This window comes from Diadema antillarum, unplaced genomic scaffold, assembly GCF_040938485.1.
Source record: "Diadema antillarum isolate AM-2024a unplaced genomic scaffold, OU_Dant_1.0 seq00001629_RagTag, whole genome shotgun sequence".
Classification (NCBI taxonomy): Eukaryota; Metazoa; Echinodermata; class Echinoidea; order Diadematoida; family Diadematidae; genus Diadema; species Diadema antillarum.
The window spans coordinates 80,001-95,122 of NW_027272338.1; positions in this window are offsets into that span (position 1 = coordinate 80,001).

Below are 15,122 nucleotides of genomic sequence, written 5' to 3' on the forward strand. Positions count from 1 at the left end.
GACGGCTTCATCGTGAGATCCTGTGTTGCGGTCACGGCGCATAGTTGTGCACAGCACACCACAAATGCTGCATTCGGTTTGGTTTTTCTTTTCTTCAGATTTTTTTTTTTTTTATCATGGGTGTTACTTAGTGTCATCTCATGTATTGTGGAATCCACTCTCACACAACGCTCTAGTATTGAGAACAACCACAAAATTGAAAGAGATTTTTTTTCCTGTTGTTGTTTTGCTTTCTGATGTTTTCTTCTTTTGACTTTTATATTATCAATAGTTTTTGTCTGTTTATTTTTTTCATTTACTTATTCATTTATCTATTTGTCTATTTTTTATTTGTTTCCTATATTGATATACATACATATATATCCAAAATGATTTTATTTTTTACCCTTTTCACTACCAGAAGAGCCAGAAACTTTCCAGTGTTTTGGCAGGAAATGCACATGCATGTTAAAAGACAAAAATATATAAGTTTTTTTTTTTTGTTAAGTAGTGTGCATGTAGCGTGCTACTTGCCCAGGGTTGTCTTTGAATGTTCACCTGGCAGGCAGGAGATTCCTGTGTCCAGGGCTAATCTAGCATTACCAAAAACTGGAATAAAACTGGCAAGTTGGGGGTGAGCATGAAAGAAACAAAACAGATAAAACTGCAAAGTTTTGAAAAAACTCTTCGCTGAGGAGGGTTTTTTAATTCTGTTTTTGTTGTGTGTGTGTGTGTGTGTGTGTTTGTATTTTCTTTTTTGCATGTGTGTTTTTTTGCTCACATGTAGTAGTTGCCTAGCAACTTCGGATGAACACTGGAATGTGGCCAAAAAAAGAGGGGTTTTTTTGGTCACTGTGGTGATACCCTCAACAAGCATTTGCTATGCCTTCCCATGGAATGGAGATTGGATGCTTCATCTCTTAATTGATTTTTGAAAGTGCGACGAGTTAATCCATCCAGTTAGTGAAATGAAACATCCAGTAATCAGTTTGCAGAGTTCCTAAATTAGCAGACAGAGTATAATGAAACAGTCTAGCCAGATAAGGCAGTGCTGATCTCGGTTAGTGCTCACCTACGACTTATGAGCAGAAACGGGGTCCACCAACAAAAAAAGGTGAGTTTCCCTCAGAATCCGTCAGCAGAAATGCATCCTGACATTAGCGGTGTTTAGGAACGACTTGAGCTACGGGGATTGGGTTTGTGGGGCGCGCCAGCTTTAATTATGCCAGCCCCCTTCAAGCAGTCCGAGGGTAGAGGGCGAGCTGATTGCAGCAACCCACAAGAAATCCAAGAATGCTAAGGGGAGAAGAGAGGGGAAGAGAGAAAGCCTGAGAGGTGGATGGGAGAATGAGCAGGGATATTCAGGGGTTGATTCACCGAAACTGTTTTAAATCTATCTGTCTGTCGTTCAGTCCGACCTCAAGAGACTGATCGTGGATTATTTGTTCGTCCGTTTTCGTCAGACTCTGAACATTGATGGCAGGGTTAATTGAAAATCAACAGCTCCCATTCAAGAGGGATTTCTGATACCTTTTCTCTCTCCCTCTCCGCTTCTTTTTATATCTTTCTCTCTTTCATTCTCCCTATCTCCCTTTGGTCAGCTGGCCAATATTATGAATACTATCCCGCAGGTGTACCTGTAATTGTACTGTCTATCAGTGTGAAAAGATATATTGCAAGAGTGGCATTTGTCTGTTTTACTGGTGATATATAAAGTGTTGTAGAGCAGATAAGTTTCACAGGTGAGAGATAAAAAGAAGAGAAAAGGAAGGGAGGGAGAGAAAGAGAGATGGAGAAGGGGAAGAGAAATATATAAAATTTACTGTAGTACACTGGTTTCAAGAGATCCTTAGATGCTATAGTAGCCTTAGGTCGTGTACTTTTCTTATCACATGCTGGTTACAAATTTCAAAATATCAAGCTAAGTGACAAAGCAGAATACAAACATTACAAAGTACAGTACAGTTTACTGTTACTTCAGTGTTCTTGTTGTGTATTAAAAGGATCTAGATCATTTTTTTGTTAATGATATCATTTGCCTATGAATGCCAGGAGTATTTTGTTTGTATAAATGTTTGAAATCACAGAGTATTTTTATTGCTCAGTTTTTAAAGTTTGCTGCAACTCATGCTAAACCTGTAATACACTTGTATTCCTTGTAACAAGCTCGAGGTGAATTCGTTATAACTTGTGTTCTTCAAGTTAATCAAATGCTTGAAGGTGGTTAGTTATTACAAGTTCCAAGAGGTCATATCAAGCCTGTTAGGAGTGATGTGAGTGTACCCCAGTATTACAAGTTTAGAAGGAGTTGCAAAGAGTTTCAGAAATTTAGGACTTACTCACAACTTCAAGCAGAGTTGTGCCGATTCACGCCCAGCAATGTCGGGTTGTTGTTAGTTATCTCGAGTTAAATGAAGAGCTTTGCCCAAGTTATCACGAGCGCCTCCTTTAGGCAACTCACCTTGAATTGTCATGACTTGCGACCACAATTCGGCTAATTTGAAAGGAATTTTTCACGCTAGTGCATGCAAGTTCTGGGCTCCATTTTATCAAAAGATGTAATCGATTATAAATTTCCTTACCACACAGGCTGCCATAGACTTATGATAGAAATCATCTATATAATCAATTATAACTCTTCGTAAAACAGGGCCCTGGTGAGTTACAGCTTGCGCTAGCTCGTCATCATTCGAGACTACAACTCCGATAAGTGGGAACATAGCTTTACACATAATCTCAAACTGATGCAAAGTTGTAGTCTGAATGAAGAAATGAAGTCTATACATCCTTTTTCCTACAGGTATTATTATTTACGTCCACCAATGAAGGAGGTTATGTTTTAGTCTGCGTGCAAAATATCTCAAAAAGTTGTAAATGGATCAGATGAAAATTGCAGGAACAGTTGATAATGACACAAAGAACCGATGATTGAAATTTGGTAGTGATGCGGGAGTTTTTATGAATTTATCAAGGATTTTTTATCTCTTGGCAGATAAGGTCAATGAACTTAGGAGTTCAGATAAGGTCAATGAACTTAGGAGTTCAAGCTGTGTGTATTTGAGGTTTGCATATGCGCACTAAAGCGGGTGCTCTGCTCAGGTGAAGCTCTGTGCAACTGAAACCTGAGGATGTAAACAAAAGGCTTCTATACAACACATATTGGGAAATTGGGTGATTTTCATCATGATTATATGGCTTGACATCACAGACGTTTTTGTGGTGCAAATGAGCTGCTTGGTGGAGGTCTGCATTCTCAGAGTGCGGTCCCAGTTATCATAATTTTGTTGTTTGGAGTGTGTAGAGTAATGAATCAAACCATACATTGCGACAGGTTAGTTTTCATTCTATTCTCTCTCTCTTTTTTTCATTTTTTTGTCTTTGAAGGCATTTTCTTTGTGAAATGTGATTTTTAGAAATTCTTTCTGTGTATAGCGTCGAGTTGTTTTCAAACAGCTGCAGCCATCTGCCCCCAAATGGCACAAGTGTAAAAAGGGGATAGAGGACGAGTTTGTGCTACTCAGTGATAGCTCTACGGAGAGCACAGCTAGCGTCGTAAGAATGAACGAATGCGCAAGCGAGAGTTAGAGCGCATTTGACAAATTTAGCCATCTCATCAGCCCAATTCTTCGCCGGTACAAGAAGGGACGTTGTCCGGGGTCGGAGAGGAATTTGAAAAGTCGCCTGCGATCCTCTTCATTGTGATGCACAGGGGAGGGATCGACCTGGCTAGCTTATTCCTCCCCTAATTTACGTAATTTCCTAGGGCATTTTCCAATTTGCAGGTACCCCTCACCCCCCCCCCCCCCCACCCCACCCCACCAACCTACATTCAGTGTAACTCTCAAACGGATGGCGAAATCAATGTAACCATAGATTCCAAGTTGTAGCCAACGGCTTCCCATTACACAAGACAAGGGAAGGCAAATGAGGCGGATTCCGGAAATAGAAAGAGCAGAGATAGCATCCCAGTGTGGGGATGGGGGAATTGGGGGGGGGGGGGGAGGAGGGGGAGGAGGTGTTGCCAAGAATTCCATCATCAGTCGGATGAGACACCGTCTCGCTGTCAGAATATCCTCCACGACGTCTCGCTCTTGTGGCATCTGCATTTTCACTCTCACTTCTGAAAGTGTTGCTGAAGGGGGATGCATGCCTGTACATCCTCTTTACAAAAGGGCAGCGGAAAAGAAAATTACACTCACAAAGCCGAGAAGCCTCAGGCTCTACATTCAAGACAGACTCAGAGAGAACTTATGAAAATGAAGACAAAACAATGTTTTCTTCTGTGTCAGTATACTCCTTTCTTAACTCCATTCATATCCTTGAAGGATTGAAGGGTTTTTTTCAATGTAATATGTACTTCTACATGTAACTGACATCCGTATTTATGCTTAAATGAATATTCAGTTGAATGTTAAGCACATGTAATGGTAACTTAAAACCCAGGCATACTACTGAGTGTTTGTCTGCGTTTGTTTCTTGTGTTTGTTTTGTTTTGGTTTTTTTTTGCCTAGATGATCCGTAACTCCACTTGAGGCCCTTGTACTTTTGAATACCACAATGCTATTTACAAAGTTGGCATCCCAGTTTCTGTTTGACAGTCCAAAGCATTATCTTCTCTCCCATAGTACTTCCACAATGCAATAGCTCATTTCAGACTAGTGCTGTTACTGGTTTGTTGATTTGTAATGTCTAACTACCATTATGTTTATTCATTTTCTATGATACCACACATTCCCTTGTCACTTTGCATAAAATGTTTAATGTATTTTTTAATACCCTCTTGTGTTTGTTCTTACCATTTCAGTACCTGTGCGTCTCACATTGTTTTCTTGTATTTTCTTGACAAAGAAAGTTACATGTGCCTGTCAAGTGGGCCTCTTGACAACAGCTTTGCCATGTCATCATCACTGAGCGGACCATCCAACTGTATTTTATACTGTCATCAAGAATTATTATTTGCTGTACTGTATAAGCTGTTATTTTTGTGAGGGTTTAATTTTCACAAATTTGTGAATCACATTCACATGGGGTCACATTTTAACAACACGTGACAATGTCTCCATGCACTAGGGTAATAGTGCATTTACATTTAGTGTCAGCATCAATTCGCAAAAACATCTTGCAAAAATGTCTGTGACCTCCTCATTCGCGCAAATATCTGTACGCGAAAATAACAGCATATACCCTATATATTTGTTCATTTCTTTCACATGAAAATTTACCACCATGCCAACCCATATCTTCCACCTTCTCTGCACTGTACAGATTAATATACTCAGGAAGTCCCAAAGGCTCGCTATCCAACCGACAAGGGTGGAACTAACGTTTGGCACCAGGACGGGCACACGGAGCGGCATCGAGGCTCACCTCTTCCGCGTCGACACCCGGAGAGACCTGGCTGCGTGGACGCGGCAGCTCGTCCAAGGCGCGCACAATGCGGCTGTACTCGTAAAAGAGGTCACATGTCGTAAGTCCATCCGTGTTCCATTTCTTCTTCCACAACTTTTTTTTTTACAAGTCAGATGTGCTAAACATATTAAGCTATTTCTGTAGTTAAATTTTCTGCATATCACTCTGTGTGTTTTATTTATTTGTTGGTTTATGTCATATTGTCTTTGGGTCTGTCTTCTTTTGTTATTGTTCTTGACAAATTTTGTGAATGGAACAGTTAACAATCTGACAGTAATTAGTGTTTTAAACAAGATGGATGTAACGAAATGTGACAACATGCGATGAAGTACCAAACCTACATGCCTACTTCTGAGATGTGTGGAAAAGTTTTCCAATCATAGTTTTACCAATTTTTGTCAATGTATGTGACATTTGTTTTATGAAAAAAAAAGGAAGCATTCCTGGAAGATGAAGTTGTGATAACAAAGTTTAAGCTGCTTAAGCTAGGGGATAGATGCCATAATTTGATCTTACACTACTAGTATGTAAGTATCCCATTAAAATCATTATTATTATCATAATAAAAGTAGCATAGTAGTTGGCGTCATGGTTGTCCTAGTATTAGTATTAGTAGTAGTAGTAGTAGTAGCAGTTTACTATTTAGTAGTATCATTAGCAAGAGAAGCAGTACAAATATTATTGTACTCATATTAGCAGGTAACCTATATATCCGTAGTATATTGCTTCAGTATTATCTTGAACCTTATAGCCCAGATATGACAGATAGAACTTCATTGTGCTAATAAGATCTGCTTTGCCTCTACCCTCTGTCACGTCAGCGGCTGCGTGGAACGGCCGGGAGACGCGGCTGCGCATCCACTACGAGAACGGCTTCACGCTGAGCGTGCCGACGGCGGACGGCCAGATGGACAGCTCGAATCAACTCAACATGCTGTGGTCGTACCCCTTCGAGAAGCTGCGGTACTCCTCGGACGACAGCAAAAGGCTCCTCTGGCTGGATTTTGGGGCAGGGGAGGGGGAATTTGTGAGTATCTGGTTGAGACTACTGGGCAAGGGAGAGAGGAAAAGTGTATTATACATTGTTTACCCTTTTGATTTTCTCCTGTCAGACACTTTTAGCACATCCAGTCTGCGACACAAAAACCATATTTCTGAGGTTTAATACTCTATCTTATTAATTATAATGACTAGGCTTTTGCAAGCTAGAGTAAAATATCACTTTTCATTGAGTCCTCTTAAAACGTAGCTTTATAGCTGGTTCTAGAATTGTTGTTAATGGGAGTTGGGGATTGGGACTCCTAGACAGCCACAATGTAAGAGGGCAATACAAACAGCTATGTGTTAGCTCAGATAGACACAGTTTACAGTTATAGAGTGCTTTTAGGGGCAATAACATTAGTATTGCCCTGATTAAATGCAGTCTATATTTTTGCATATATTGAATAAATTATGGTGAAATTTTACTTTATTGCAAATGTACCTACTGCAAAATGTCATGTTACACATCCAAGTAGCAATCGTCTGCACACTTACTGCTGTAGACATTTGCATTGCAGTTGCCTTGGACATTTGTCACCTTTCGTGCTTTGGAAAGCATTTACTATACATTTACATTTTTGCATTGCTACTGCCCAAAAGAGGGCAGTTTAGTACCATAGAGCAGTTTGAGTACTATTTGGCACTTAAGTACTATATTTAAACAATTGCAGGCAATTGTTCAATTAATGCCTCCAGTTTCAACCAATCAGAATTGAGGATTCATCAAATGAGGTATATAACACTGTTTATCATATCCATGTATTTGCTTTAAATTACCAAGCTCTCTGTCGTCTGAAGTGATGAAGTGACAAATTAATGAATTGCCTCGTGCATTGACAATGGGTGAATACCTGAAAAAAAGACAACAAAAAAAAAGTTTAAAAGGTAAATGAATTCACATGGTCACACACACGGGCAATCCTTTTAATCTTCATTAATTTGTGTAATGTGTTTTTTGGCCTGATGGCCAAATAAGGCTTGGCTGTTGGAAAGGTTTGTAGCGGGTACGAGCTTTGGCTCAACTGTATCAGTGATGGCTGTTCTCCCCCTCCCCCTCCCCATCCCCCTCCCCCCTATCCCGCCATTTTCTGTGACTCATTAGCTTGCATTATTGCAAGTTTTATTGCACAGCCTCTTTGCGCGTAGCATAGGACACAGTGCCATTATGAGATTGTGCCATGCTAAAGGTGAAAGGGGCAGCATGCCTTTTATTGTGCAGTGTGCTCTCCTCAAATTATCCAGGCATGATGACTAATATTCAGGTCCCCCATTAGTATGTGACACATACATGTATGAAGTACGAAACCGAAAACAAAAGATAGCTAGTTTGATCTTCCTCATTTGTGCCATTGTATGAGAAGGGTAGGGATTCACCGAAACATGTGCATATCTGGCCATTTTTGTGGTTTAACATCAAAAGGATCGTTGCTATCTATTGTATACATGTATAACGCAGGTGTAGTTAAAACTTGTGACATGATTATTTCCATGTACTCAAATGTGTTACTTGTTTCCCTAAAAGCAGTAAAATGTTTCCAAATTTCTAATTACACAAAATGAAAATTCATTCGGGGGTGGGGGGGGGGGGGGTATTTCCCTTGTTCCATGCCCGTACAAAGACATCTTCAAATACAAAATCCAAAGCATTATCATTCAGTTTCAGCATCTGACAACAGGCTCTACCATTGGGGCAGTAGGCCTATCATGCAGTTTGCTAGGTTACTGCATAGCTCATGTTAAAAAGCAGCAGTTTTTACAATTCTGCCATATTGTTGGGCAGCAAATGGGTGGAAATGCTTTCTATGGATATGGGTGTTTGTGCACTGCATTTAAATTCAGTGTATCAGGCTTCATGCAGCAATACATGTACTAAAATCATGATTGAGAAGACAATATGATCAATCCAAAAATGATGTTTTTTATTCAAGACATACATGAGTATGGCTAAAAGGTTGTTGAGTACATGTTTGAACAGGTATTGAGAAGGCATTGTTAGTTCTCTTGCAACATAGTGTCTTTTACTGTGGCAGATATTTTTGATCAAATTGCATCCTTACGTGATTACATTTTTAAAAATTCTTCATTCTATAATCTACTCTATTTTTTTTTTTTTGCATTTCTCATCTTCTAGGAGCTGATCTTCATGGTTGTCCCAAACCCATCGTCTTCATCATCCACACCTTTCTGAGTGCAAAGGTCACCAGAATGGGTCTGTTTGCCTGATGACGGGCCAGCTCTCTCTCATCAGTCTGGTCGCCACGGTGATGGAGAATGGCAAACAAAGACAGAAACAAAGACAACAACAACAACAAAAAGCACTGTGGCCGTCCGTACATCTGAACTGTGTGTTTTTGTTTGTACATACCGTGTGCTCAGGAGAGGGAGTTAAGAGAGATGATGGTGGCAGTCAACAGTTTCTGAAGATGCTCTTCCCCCTAGTCATTCTGAGGAGATGAGCTTTGAGGAGCCACTAGCAGGATGATAACATCCTTATTTGTTTGTCTGTTTGATCTTTTGCTTGTTCAGCATTGCCAGCTGGGAGAGTGAAAGTATATATCCTTGTTGGTTGTAGCCATGGAGGGACCCGGATTACTTTATACACTCCTCTCTACAGTGCCCAAGTATCGTACTACTTCATCCAGAGTGAGGAGCGACATTGGGAATGCTGTTCTGAGGAAAGCTCATTCATCCCAGGGAATATTTCTGTGCTGCATGCCATCCTCCCTGCCCGAGATGCCAACACTCATCCCTCCCATCGTTGTGCCGCATCACCGTGGTAACCACCCTCAACATCTCAAACCAAGCATCATCGCGATAGCGCTGGAACCAATCAATGTTTGCAATGAGTGGAACGTCAGCCCTGATGTTACTGTCTAGGTATCAGATTATAGTCTAAATGTCTAGGAGCTACAGAGATGTACAAGCAACTCAAATTGGCAGTCTCCGACCTGGTTATGTCTGCAAAACCTCAAACAGCATTACACATGACTGCAATCTAACCGAGAGCAATGCAGTGGTTTTCCTTTGCATGACTTTAGAGATAGGTCTCCATTTTTAAAGGGGCCCTTCCCCTCTTCAATAAACAATTTCAACTCAGTTTCATGAATAGTTTTCAAAATCAACAGTGACACTGTAATAGAACTTGTTGAAAGTTATATTGAATCTCCATTTCATGTGGCCCTCTGATTTCAGGCAGCTCATCAGAAATGATTCTCAAGGAAAAATCAAAAGGGCAACTCAGGGGGGTTTTATGTTTTGTTTTTGCTTCTTTCTTTCTTTTTTTTCTTTCAAGCTCTATTCATCTTTGTCCCACTTGTTTCTTGTAGCTTATACATTTTTCCACATTACAAACAAGGTATTAAATGTAGCAAAGAACATCCAGTTGTGGTCATTATTTGTGGCTTTCTCAGAGCAAAAGTGAAGACCATGGCATGTTAGCATCGCAACAAAGTATGATATGTTTGATGAAAACAGTAATGGTCTTAGCGATCCATCCTTTAACAGAACTCACACAACTCTGCAAATGCTGTTTAATGTGCTTTTTCATTACCACCAGTTTTATGTATTCGCACTATGCATTAGGACCAGGAATAGAGGTATTTTTGCAATACTGTAAAAGTGGATACTTTTGTGTGAGTAATTTTTCATGCGTGGCTGGGCAAGATTAGTTTCACGTGTGATTGATTCCATGGAATCGAGAAATGAACTACTGGAACATATAGCAAGCAAAAATATTCACATGCTTCTTTTTTTTTTTTCACGCTGGTTTCTGGTTGCATGAAATGCACAAAAATTTCCATTTTTACAGTAGCTGAGATGAATTGGTCTTGCTACAGAGTTTCCCATATTCCTTCTCGGGTAACGAGAAGGCATGGCAGATCACTGTCACTTCTGGGATTTGAACCCATGACCTTAAGATCTCTGCATCAGGTAGCCTATGAGTGTACCACCTAGCCACAAAACCTCTACTTAAATTCTTTAGCCTGCCGTGAGATCTTGCCCACACTGAGCATGACATGAATGTATGCTGACAAAGGTTCACACACACAAGAAAAGTTGCACAGATTGTGATTCTTTTTTTTTGATATCTTAATTTTCATTGCAGCATATGAACTGCATCTGGTTTTGTTGCACCATGGAAAAACTGCCCAAAAGGAATTATCATTGTGTCATTCGATTGTATGACTCACAAATTTATCAAGTGGTCTACAAGGGGAAAAAACTGAGCTTAATAATGGCAGGAAACATTTTAAAATGTTATCAAGTGTCACATGATTATTGCACAGTCTGAGATACTCATCAGGCATACATCTCAAAATAACTTGTAGTTCATATTGTTTTGTGGTTTATTGTGATTATTTCCCCCCCCCCCCCCCCACCCCCCCCCGTCTCTGTTGAAATGAGTTAGCATGTATTTAGGGTAGGCCCTACCTGAATATCTGATCTAAACTGATCACTTTTCTGTGTATGTGTTACAGTACTGCTGAATATTACAATAGCAGTTAAACTTACACAAGCTTCATATTCAGAAAAAACAAAATGAAAAGAGAGCTCAGGACATGCTTTAATTTTGTTGACAGCTGGCACATTTTTTGTTCCTTCGAAATTGAAAAAAAAAAAAAAAAAAAAAAAAAAAAAATATATATATATATATATATGTGACCGTGCACCACAAAACGAACAAAAAGTCGCACACACTGATTTTGTGTGAGGACTGAAAATAGGTGAAATGGGTCAACCTAACCGATCTTGACTTTTTCATATTTTCCGAAAGAACAAGTCGTCTTCTACATTATGCTAAAATTTGGGATCATAAAACGGGCAGGAAAGTGTGTTTTTTAGCAGTTTATCTTGAACATTTTTCGGTAGAATAGTGTGATTAGGTGTGTTTTAAGAGTCCCCTTTTCATTTCTTAAAAACCTTGTACACACTCTTCACTTTCAACTCTAATAACTTTTGAAAGTATAATGCTACTGCTTTGAAAGTTAAGATCAATTATGAACAGAATGTGTTAATTAGGCACGCTCAATTTCAATTTAATCTGATAATCCCTTCATTGTTGTTACTCTAGTGGTTTACATCCTGTTTTTTGTCCCATTCGTTGCACAACCAGCACGGCTTGGTAAAGATTTAGCGCTTGAGTAGACACTGCACTTCAGAGCCTCTTTTCTCAGTTCACACTTTTCCTGAGTGTGTGTTTTCTTTCCAATATTTAGATAGGTTAAGAGAGTCCATTTGATTTGAGTTATACATCATTTTAAAGCTTAAAGTCTGTCCTTTTAGATTATGCTCTTAACTAAAATTTCATGTCTGGCGACTTTCTGTGCGTTTTGTGATGCAGGGTCACATATATAAAGAATGGTATCACAGGCTCTTATGTGCTAATAGTCTGCATATTTCATTTGCATTTATGCATTTTCAATCTAGAATTACAAGCAAAACTAAAAAGGCCATCACTTTCTGAAGAGCTTCGTACACTGGAATTTCTTTGTATTGCAGCTGAAATGAACTAACTCGAGTGGGAAGTGTTTGCTGTGCCAGAGCAGTCGGCCATTATCAATGCCATAGGGCAGAGGGTGCGTTCGAGTGCTCTAAAGCGAACCAAAGCGAACTGAACTAAAGCATACCTTACTGAACTGAGCCAGATTTGGAACGTTCGAACGCTCTGTTGAGAAAGCGTACCTGATGAGTTATTTATAGAAGAGGTCAAGTCACACATTTTGTAGCAAGAGGGTCATTCACCTGGCGCGCTTGAACTACTTACAGCTGTCCAGAACAAAGAGAATGAACTCTTTGCATTATGGCGTATGTGCATGTTACGCGCAATTCCCACATGCGAACTTTTGGTACACTTTTGGTACCCTTTTGGAGCACATCGAGCAGTGGTCCACTTTTGGCTCGATACAGTACGGTACGTGGTACACTTTATTAGTGTTCGAACACTCCTCTGGCACTGGTATGGTATGGTACAGTTCGCTTGAGGAGAGCACTCAAATGCATGCAGAGATGATGATTGATGAATAATATTTGGCTAAAGTGAAGTGTGAGGAAATTGTAAAGTGTGTTCCACAGAGGGTTATCAGGCACGAAGGCATTTATAACCCTGAAAATAAGTTTGGACAACTGTGTTCTCACAAAGTAGTGAGAAAGATTGTGTTTTGTGCTTTATTACAGTAAAAGTGGATATTTTCCTGTGACTAATTTTTCACCCTCCGCGGGGTTAGAAGAGTTTCGTATGTTTTTAATTCTGCAGAATCCAGACATCAACTATTGGAACATATGACAAGCAAAAACATTTGCGTGCTTTTGGTTTCTGGTTGCGCGAAAATTTCCACTTTTACAGTCTAGGTTTTTTTTCAGTGCATTTCACTTCATGGTCAATTTCAGAATGCGTGTATACGTGTCAAAGGAGAAGAAACAGGAAGAAGGAAGGAGAAAAAAGATGAAAAAGAAGCAGAAGAAGATGAAAAACACAGAGGAGCATTGGCTATGTTCAAGACCAGGTTGTGTGGGGATTCATGGGAGGCCCAATTGAATCGATCATCATTCGCTGCCCACCAGGGTACATTCAAAAACCACAAATAACACCTGTCAGTGAATACATGCATCGAAGCAGGTACTCATTGATAACGGTCGACTCCAGTTGAGATTCTTCAGCTGTGTGTTACTTACATACAGATCAGGGATAAAGCTGTATGCACTTTTTTTACGGGGATTCTCGAATATATCCAAGCTGGCCAGCCTTCTCACTCCATGGTATCCGTGTGCTACAAGTCTTTAATAGGGCTTAATGTATCAAATGAGGAGGAGGAGAAGGAGAAATAAGAGGAGGAGGAGGAGGAGGAGGAGGAGGAGGAAGAGGAGGAGGAGGAGGAAGAGGAAGAAGAGGTAGAGGAAGAGGAGGAGGAGGAGGAGGAGGAGGAAGAGGAGGAGGAGGAAGGGGAGGAGGAGGAAGAGGTAGAGGAAGAGGAGAGGAAGGGGAGGAGGAAGAGGTAGAGGAAGAGGAGGAGGAAGAGGAGGAAGAGGAGGAGGAGGAGGAAGAGGAGGAGGAAGAAGAGGAAGAGGAAGAGGAGGAGGAGGAAGAAGAGGAAGAGGAGGAAGAGGAGGAGGAGGAGGAAGAGGAGGAGGAAGAAGAGGAAGAGGAGGAAGAGGAGGAGGAGGAGGAAGAGGAGGAGGAAGAAGAGGAAGAGGAGGAGGAAGAAGAGGAGGAGGAGGAGGAGGAAGAGGAGGAGGAGGAAGAGGAGGAGGAGGAAGAGGTAGAGGAAGAGGAGGAGGAAGGGGAGGAGGAAGAGGTAGAGGAAGAGGAGGAGGAAGAGGAGGAAGAGGAGGAGGAGGAGGAAGAGGAGGAGGAAGAAGAGGAAGAGGAAGAGCAGGAGGAAGAAGAGGAGGAGGAGGAAGAGGAGGAGGAGGAAGAAGAGGAAGAGGAGGAGGAGGAAGAAGAGGAAGAGGAGGAAGAGGAGGAGGAGGAGGAAGAGGAGGAGGAAGAAGAGGAAGAGGAGGAGGAAGAAGAGGAGGAGGAGGAGGAGGAGGAGGAAGAAGAGGAAGAGGAGGAAGAGGAGGAGGAGGAGGAAGAAGAGGAAGAGGAGGAAGAAGAGGAGGAGGAAGAAGAGGAAGAGGAGGAAGAGGAGGAGGAGGAAGAAGAGGAAGAGGAGGAAGAGGAGGAGGAGGAAGAAGAGGAAGAGGAGGAAGAGGAGGAGGAAGAGGAGGAGGAAGAAGAGGAAGAGGAGGAGGAAGAAGAGGAGGAGGAGGAGGAGGAGGAGGAGAAAGAAGAGGAAAAGGAGGAAGAGGAGGAGGAGGAGGAGGAGAATTACTCCAATGTGTTTGTAAAGCTTGGTATATTACACCATCGGTAAAAGGATAGCAGCTGGTAGACATTAGTTTTACTCACATGATGCATTGCAGAAAGCTTAACAGGAATATTGTTACAAACTCAGCACCCATGTAGATAAGTATGCTAGTTTCCAAGAAAGTTGTAGAAATACAAAATTTCTTTGTCAGTGTACGATGTGGCTCTTGCTGACTTGTTTAGAGATGTGTTCCTTGCTAGACTGCAAAAGCCGCTCCCTGCTCTGCAAATCTGCAATTTATCAAAACTCTGTGCTGTCCATTCCCTGCCGCGTTTGGGAATCACTGCTTTGAATCACCATCCTCTGTCTCAGATTTAATACTACAAAGGCATGAAATATGCAACTGATGTAATTATGGTGATTTTTGTTTTGTATGAGAGTAGAGTAGCTGTGAAAGGTTTCAACACAAACCTCACTGGTGCTATTTTTAAGGAGTTTTGTGTTGACTTTTGCCAGTGTTGGTCACACTACAATAAAGATGTAACTGGAATTTGATATGACTTGGTAAAATCACATATTTGGGGAAAAGGAAAGAAAATATGTCATGTTGATATTGTTTTTCTGTAGTAAGAGAGTGAAAGAGATATACATCTGTAATGTTTTGGATTTGCTGTTATTGCCACTCGGTGTTGAACAGTGGTGTTACTGCTTGCACGTATGATCTTATCACATGTTTCACTTAATTGAAACTTAAATTGCAACTTTGGAAACAACTGGTATTTTACTTTGTGTATATATATGTACACATGTACATCATTCTTTCAGTGCAGACTCGACTTATTTTGCAAGTATTCAGTGATAAGGACCACAAATGCAGCACCCCTCTGTAAAATGTGTTGACATTAT